The sequence below is a fragment of the Pseudonaja textilis genome, chromosome 3, assembly GCF_049901715.1.
Source record: "Pseudonaja textilis isolate UNSWEBS1 chromosome 3, rPseTex1.2, whole genome shotgun sequence".
In the NCBI taxonomy this organism is placed as follows: Eukaryota; Metazoa; Chordata; class Lepidosauria; order Squamata; family Elapidae; genus Pseudonaja; species Pseudonaja textilis.
In genome coordinates, this window is record NC_141992.1 from 137,219,181 (window position 1) to 137,227,529 (window position 8,349).

The 8,349-nt window shown below is 39.2% G+C and overlaps 1 pseudogene; it reads right to left on the reverse strand.

Moving 5' to 3' along the window:
* Positions 1-5,836: 5,836 nt before the first annotated feature.
* On the reverse strand, positions 5,837-7,149 carry LOC113435606 (synaptogyrin-2 pseudogene; annotated as a pseudogene).
* Between the last annotated feature and the right edge of the window lie 1,200 nt (positions 7,150-8,349).

Here is an 8,349-nt window from a genome sequence, read left to right on the forward strand (position 1 = left end):
GTGTTAAAGACTGTCCTTATGGCTAAGCAAATTAAAAGAGCTTTTTCTCAATTCTCTCCATCATATTCTAAATTCCTGTTGAGATGGTTGGCTAAATGCATGAGAGCTGGAAGCTGGGCAAAATATAAGGTTAAAGTGAAACATTAAAACAATGGGAAAAAAGGATTGTAGTGTATGACAACAAATTTTGTAACACAAATGCATTGACAAATATGTTCATAACTTTTTAGAGCATTATTGTTAAGCACTAACCTTTTTCTACATTGCTGAACATTCTGTGAGAAGTGGAAAGATTTTCTCCATATTTTCTATGGATGGATTTCTAACATGCAGGGTTTTCATGGTAGATTAAAAGGTAGAATGCCTCACAGCAGTAGAAGTCTTTGTTATGTTGCACACTAGGGGTGTCAAACTCAGGGCCTGCGGGCCAGATACATCACGCACTGGCCATGCCCACCCCCAGTTTAGCGAGGGGGAAAAGTCATGATACATCACGTGACGACAATGTGACGACAACGTGGCTACGTGAGTTTGACACCCCTATTGTACACAGTAGATCTGCTCAGGTTAAAAGTTGTCTCAAGGGCTCCCCATCACCAATTTTGGTTCAACATAACATGCCTAATTTTGTTTCTTTTGTTTCTTTGATCCTTTTTCTTTTCATTTTGAGTAAGGACTGGACTGTTAAATGACGGTCTTCAGCCAACAGTAACAGCAATCACTGGTATGGAAATAAATGGGAGACAGTACACACAACTTGAACAAACACACAGCATAATAGTAAAGGTGTGAATAAGGGCAGAAAAGGGGTTGTGTGGAAAACTACTGCAGGAAAAAGTCTTGGAACAGGCTGGCACAGATTGACAATAGTAGTTCAAATCCCATAATAGCAATTGTTTTCACATAAAGTAAATTCTTACAGAAAAATGATTGATCGAATAAGAGCAAATTTGCAAAGAGTGAACTCACATAAAGTGGGGAAAACCTGAATTTAATGAAATATTTACTTGTATGCTTAGGATTTCCTGTTTATGATGGCATATGCTGCCCCAGAATCAGGACTGTCCACAGGAAGGGTACCAAAAAAGTCTAGATGGTATTTGCAACCACATATTTGAAGGTGCTATATTGTCTCTTTTTATTCTCCCCTACCTGATAGGAGCTTTACAGCACCGGATGTTATAAAGCCAGTGGCCACTGCTACTTCTGTGCAGGTCATGTATAAATTTCAGGAAATAACTAACTAGTTAACTCTAGGGGTAATAACGTGGAAATACGTCTGGTTCTAGGCCCTAAGTTTTGAAGATTGTCTAGGTACTGTTAGAAAGAGAATGTTGGATAATTCCTTGATCTGATACATAGAGGAAGCACATCACAGTTATACAACATGTTGGCCTTCTCTGTAATTTTTTTTAGTTTACAGGACAGAGGAGGGAAGATCAATGAATGTGCCTATTTCTTTGCAAATAGTGCCAAAGTTCGGTTTCAGTAATCTTAGCCAATATGGTAGGCGATGAGGGATGTTATGAATCAAGTCCATCTTGAAGGTGAGCGAAATTCTCCTCCCTTGTTAAAAAAGAAGAAACAAAAGCATTGTGTGATGACCCAGGGTGGGATACAAAATAAACACAGTCACAAAAAACAGATGAAGCCCCTTTTATTCCTTCACTTTGCTTCCAAGCTCCAAATATCCTTGACTGGAGACAAAAAACTCCCACACAAGAAGGAGGAAATGCCATTTAAATTATAAAGAGTAAAAAACAACATAAACCAGGCAAGATAAGGGCTTGAAGACATCCGCAGATATCAGAACACACACTGGGAAGGACGCCAAATTCAAAGAGGAACAATAAACTAGAGATATTTTCACGCTTTGTTTCCAGCACTTGGCCGTACTCATGTCCATCTTCTTATCCAGTTGCCACAGCTGCAGCCTATGAAGAGGATCAAGACCCTCTCCTCCCCAGTAGACCACATCTCTCCCTTATCCTCTCCTCCCTGCGTGCCCTAGGATGGAAAAGGGATGGGCCTCGGCCCCCCTCTTACTGCCCAGCCGGCTTCTGCCCTTCCCCAGCCTCCTCCATAACCTCTGGAGCCACGCTTCCATTCCCTGTCGGCTGTTCCTCCTCTTCCTCAATCTCTACCAGGGGCATGACACATTGCAATGCTTGACTTGATTCTAGTCATTCTAGTAAATAATAAATTCTTAATTCCAATTTGTTGCTTAACATCTAAACTACTTCACATTGGTTCATTATACACCAAGCATACTTTTAGGGGTGTCTATTTAAATTTGTGCTCACCTGTCAGCACATAATCTGGAAATATACTGATTCAAACCAAATTAGATAGATGTCTTAATTAAAAAAATGATATAAGTTGTAAGAGGTTTGTTCTCATTGTTCTATTTTTGGTTTGGCTCACTGGTGGAAATTCATTTCAGCATTAGCACAGAACATCTCTGTAGTTCTAGGATGAACTTAAGAAAAAATTTCTTCACATTATTAAAAACTGAAATTTTTAGAAGGGAACAATAACTTCTTCAGACTCTTTAGCCTTTGGTACTGCGGATAGGTAGTCCCCCCACTCTCCGTCTCATTCTCACTCTCCTCAGTGTGTGTTTGTGTGTGAGTGAGTGTGTGTGTCAATGCTCTTCTTGTGTCTTAGTTTTCATTGCTTTTCTTAGAAAAAGATCAGTAAAGGCTTTATAGTTGACTATCCCAGAAGAAAACAAGCTTCCATATGACTAATGGGTCATTTGGGCCCTACTGAATTTTTATGGGTTTCAGCTGTATGTCTGGCTTTGAATGGTGCATTGAAGGGGATCTGGTATCATGTAACCAATTCTACTTTATCTTCTTTTAACTTGTGGAATAAAACTAGATGTCAAAATGTATGGCTTCTGAGAAATGAGGAGGATTTAGCATGATAACAATAAATAGAAATAGAGATCCCATCACATTTTTTTTTGTAATTCAAGCAGCCTTAGCTGTATTTTGCTATCTAAAGGAAAAGGTAGCACTATCTGTTTGAACTATCAATTCAGAGTGGCATTAATTTTTCTTCTGGAGTTTCTGCAGAAGAAAAGATTTCTTAGATGCTTAAGAAAAATATTCATCTGTAAGTTATTCTCCTACATGAATGGTTTTGTGATGAGTATCTCCCCCAGTCTATGTTTGAAGTGGGTGATTGGCCATTTCTGAGCATATTTGTTGTGCTAGTACAGATAACTGATATTCTTAAACTTTTTCATATGTGAGTCAGAGGTCATGACCCCCAAAGTGAAACAAGACATGTCTATGAGTTGCTTGCTCCAAAGAAGGTTATATATTTGAATGACAGTTTTGTATTCACTATTCTTAAACTGATCTCACAGTAACATGACACAGGAAACAGTGATCTTCCACCCACCCCTTTTGGTAATTGTGTGTGTGTTCAACAGCAATGATCAAGGTTAGCCTCATAAAATACATGTGGGATACAGTAAGCTAACCAAAGCAATGGTAGCAGACGACATTGTGCAGAACACAAGATTGTTTATCCATACGGTAGTTTTTATTTTAACATCCTGGTCTATGGTTAAGATAAGTCAAACTTCTATAAGATGTAATTACAGATCATGGTTAAGACCACTTGTTAACCACAATCTGACGTATGCACTAGGTTTAAAAGGCACAGAAGCCAAACAAATAGGTCAAAAGGTTCTAGCTAACAAGTGTAATGAGACAAGTGTCAGAAAGAAACTTTGTACCTGAAAAGGGTGTAGGGGAAGCAGGCAGACATAACTGTAATATGGCAGTTGGGGAATTCTGAGAGTCGAAGTCCACAGGTCTTAAAAGTTGCCAAGTTTGGGAACCCCGGGTATAAAATATAGAAGTTTCTATAATTTGCCTTGTTTTTTCATTGAATTTTTGGGAAAGGTTCCTAATAAATACAAACTGACCCCACTCTCCTCAACAGATTTTTGTCCATGTGGTCTTTGACTATTTATTTATTTATTAAACTTATGTGGTGCCCATCTCACTATCAAATGACTCTGGGCAGCTGATGTTCTAAACATGGACCATTATTAGATCATTTCATTTAATTGGCTTTCCCCCCCCCCGCCCCCGGGGTTATATGATAGAGTAATTATTTAAGTGATTCCCCATACATAGATACAAATTTTTGCATACATGGGCAATAATGGAAAGTACATCCACCAAGATAAAGATGCTTAGTGCCTAATACCACATTGTGTTATTTATGACACTGAGTCAGAAAGTGAGAATTCCATATGTATGGATTGATGGAATGAAAAGGCAAAATGTTTCTTTCCTATCTCCAATAATCAAATATAATCCTGTTCAAAATGTATTGCTGCTTGTAGATGAGGGGAATTAAAATCCTAACTCTGGTGGCTGTTGGGCTGGGAAATATTGCTATATCTTCCATATTGATGAGGCAGGAGTGATATATGTGACCTTTATACACACCACATAAATCTTGTGGAGAAAAGGTTTTCATAAAGGCGGGTTTACTATTTTTTTCTGTCAAATCTCTTCATTCTTTCACTCTATCCCTTTCTTAGACCTTAGACAAACCATGTTTGGAGAACAGGATTAGCAAAAAAAACCAAAAAACCATAGAAATGTGTATATTGTCATTTTAAAGAGACACCATAATCTTTTATCCAAAGTTTCTGGCTTACCATAATGTAAAAACCTAAATGCAACTAATTTTCTTTAGTTAGCATATTGACTTAGGCTACTGCACCTGGTGAAAGGGTCCAAAATGTCAGTCACTTATATTTAATCTATCATGTAAACTGGAAACTTGGGATCAGTGTAGATGGATTAATTGGTTTTCTAGGAATAATAGAAAGTAGAAACTTTGATCTGTAGTAAATGAGGTACAGACAGGGGTGGGATTCAAATTTTTTAACAACCAGTTCTGTGGGCATGGCTTAGTTGGTGGGCATGGCTTGGTGGTCATGTTATTGGCTGGGCATGGCCAACTCAATATCACTCACATCGAGGCACGCATCTCCTTGCCTGGCCTCTCATGATTGTGGGGATGCTGCAACAGTTGTAAGTGTGAAAAATGGTCATAAGTCACTTTTTTCAGTGCCATTGTAACTTTGAATGGTCACTCCACACAAGCAAAGTACCAGCAAAGGAGGGGAAAAAATTCCAGAGAAGTTCCTAAGACAGGAAGTCTAGTCCTGCCAAAAATGTAATAAGGGTTAACGGAGAGGCAGTTTCTGTAAGCAACACCAGAATGTTTCCTTCCTGTCTTCCTTACAGGATTAGGCCAGTAATTTCTTCTAACAACTGGTTCTCTGAACTGCTTAGAATGTTAACAACCGGTTCTAGCGAATAGGTGCGAACTGGTAGAATCCCATCCCTAGGTACAGATCTGCATTTTTTTCCAGTAGATCATCCTGTATGATCTACAGTTTATGAAAGAGATCAGCTCCTGCTCTAAGCAACCATTCACACTTATTTTTTGTTTGTGAATACCAGCTAAAATAGATAAAATAAACAGAAAGGAGAACATAAAGAAGTTATGCAATTGAATGTCTTCTCTGAAGTTTCTTTGAAACTATCAGTATCTTTCTATTGCTTTTACAATTCACATGTGGTGCCTCTAATTTTGTTCACACATTGTATTATATGTGCTTGAGCAGCCAATTTTGGCTTATTGAAGATAGCATGGCTAAGCGAGGTTGCTTAATGTAATGCATGAACCTTACATCTGCATCAGTAAATAAACAATAAATATCAGAAAGTGTAGCCTAATTTATATGGACATTGATATTGAAAGATTTATATTGTTGTTTTTAATTATATCTTCATTCTTTTTTTTTTAAAGCTTTATCTAGAAATGCTTTTAATTGGTTTTGGTATCAGCAGCTGAAATGATAGAAAGCACTGCACAGGCATTTCTCAGTCTGGAAGGGTAGCGCCACAGCCATAGGAACACCAGAGCCATTGGAGGTCTGGAATGGTCAAGATGAACAAGCACACCAAGGCACAGATGTAACAGCACTAGGCAGATAGAAGTAGTAAGGATCCCACTGGGGCATATCCAGTAGAAGTAGTCTTCCTCAGTTGCAAGCTTAATTTCCCCTAGCTTAATTTCCAGCAAGCAGCTTAGGTTAGCTGCAGCAGTAGTAAGACCAAGTAGTCAATACCATTTCAGCAATTAATATGCCTTGCAAGTCATACTACAAGCTTCCTGTACCCACAAAAGAAAGAGGGTTTTTTTTTCCAAGAAGCAAGTTTTGAAAATAGTTGAAAACAATAGACTATCCCAGAACTTGTAGGCACAACCTACAATCTTGGTTGTAGCATCCTCACAATTTCACAGTAAACATAGTCCCCACCCCGAGAAATGAATACATAGCACTAATGTACTATTCCCTGCCAGCTGCTTTGAACAGTGAGTAGCAATCAATACACAGGTGGAGGCTGGTAGCCCTCAGAGTTCTCTCCAGTGCGAGTGAAGGGTGGCTGCTGGTAGCTCTCATGACTGGCATTGGGGTAACTGGAGTATGGGGGTGTTGGACCTGGAGCTGGGTCGATCTAACTTTGGTCAAAATCTTGGACACCCATATGGTAACGCAGAAGGGCGAAGGCAATCAGGAGTCCCCATGAAAAAATGGAGAAGAAACTGAAGGCAATTGATACACAGGCAGAACCAGCCCCAATTAATACATCTCCAGGCTGCACTGATGGCCACTGGTTTGTCAGCACACAGAATCCAATAAACCACAAAAAGGTCCAAACAGCTGAGAAGGCTAAGTCGGCCATAACAAGATACTTGTGATCAGTGGCACTGCTAATCTGGAGGAAGTAGATGTCGACCATAAAGAAAAATATACAAGCCAGGAAGGCAACCACACCAATGCCGATACCATAACGACAGGCATCCTCACTATGATTAAAGATGCAGGAAAGATGAGGCGATGACTTCTGGTTGGTGTAACCTTCCCCAATGATGCAGGAGAAAACAACGAGTGCAAATACTGCACTGAAAATGCGTGCAATGACCTGTGGCTGCTGCAAGCAATGCCACAGGTCAAACGTGCCTCCCGCTTTAGCGGCTCCGTAGGCGCCTCCGCCGCTCTCCATAACTCTCTGACGCTGCTTTCTGTGACTGTCCCAGCCCAGAAACTCCCTATGGCCGCCTCCCCCAAACTTGTGTTTATATCTTCATTCTTGATTGTATTGCATCTAGGTAATGTTAGAGCTTGGTATTGGTACTCATATACAGATGTAATAAACAACGATTAGCAATTATATCATTTTGAATGCTGCGTAGAGTATAGAGCAGCTTTCCACAGCTTGATGCTCTCCGGGTATTTTAACCATTCACTCTGCTGGCAGAGTTGATGGGCATAGTGTGAAACCTCCAAAAGCAGAATGGGACAACAACTCATCATGGCCAACTCATCACAGTCAACTTGCCGCAAGACAACTCAACAAATGCAAAAGTTTGAAATTAATTTCAACAGAACTGTGGCCAATAATAATAAAATAAAGAAAGTCAATCCAGAAATACAAGAGAGTACAATAATTTCAATGAAAACATGGTCACCAATATTAAAAATAACTGAATGAAATGATTGATACAGCATTGAATTGTCCTGCAGCTAGTTGGCCATGGGGAGTTGTCCTACACCCTCTGAAAGACACCAGGTTGGACTAGGGTCAGTTGGTGCTTCAGAAATGTCAAAAAATGTTGCATTTTGAAACCATAGAATGGCTTATGGATAATATTCTGTCTTCTGAATTGCTATGGCAAGTAAGCTTTCCATCCATCCCATTCACACCAGGCCAGAAGAGATGAAGTGACATCTGAATATAGCCACTCATATGTACATGGAGTAATACTTATTCAACACTTATTCAAAACTGGAACTACCCCACATGGAAATGATTCTTGCAAAGTAGAAAAATCTCCAAATATTCAGTGTGCAAAGTTTTAATGTTGCGCTGCACTCTTTTTGCATTCCTGGGAGTCTTTAATGCTGAAAGTTTGGCAGCAGAGCGAGAGGAGACAGTAATGACCATATGCCATATCATTGTTTGCTTTATCAGCTTCAGAACTATTCAACTGTCTTCCCAGCTTTATTTACATCGTTTTTTTAACCACACAGATTAACACAGTTTTCAACACAAGCCAAAAACAAATAAACTTCTATACTTTTCTATCATGGAGTGCTTTCTAACAAGACATTATCTCTAACAAGAATTATTTCTTAAGTAATAATTTGAAACCTGGTATCTCTGATCTTCCAAGGCTTGTGCCAAGTTGTAAATCTAACTGACAAATAAATGAATGAATAAATGCCATAAATAAAGC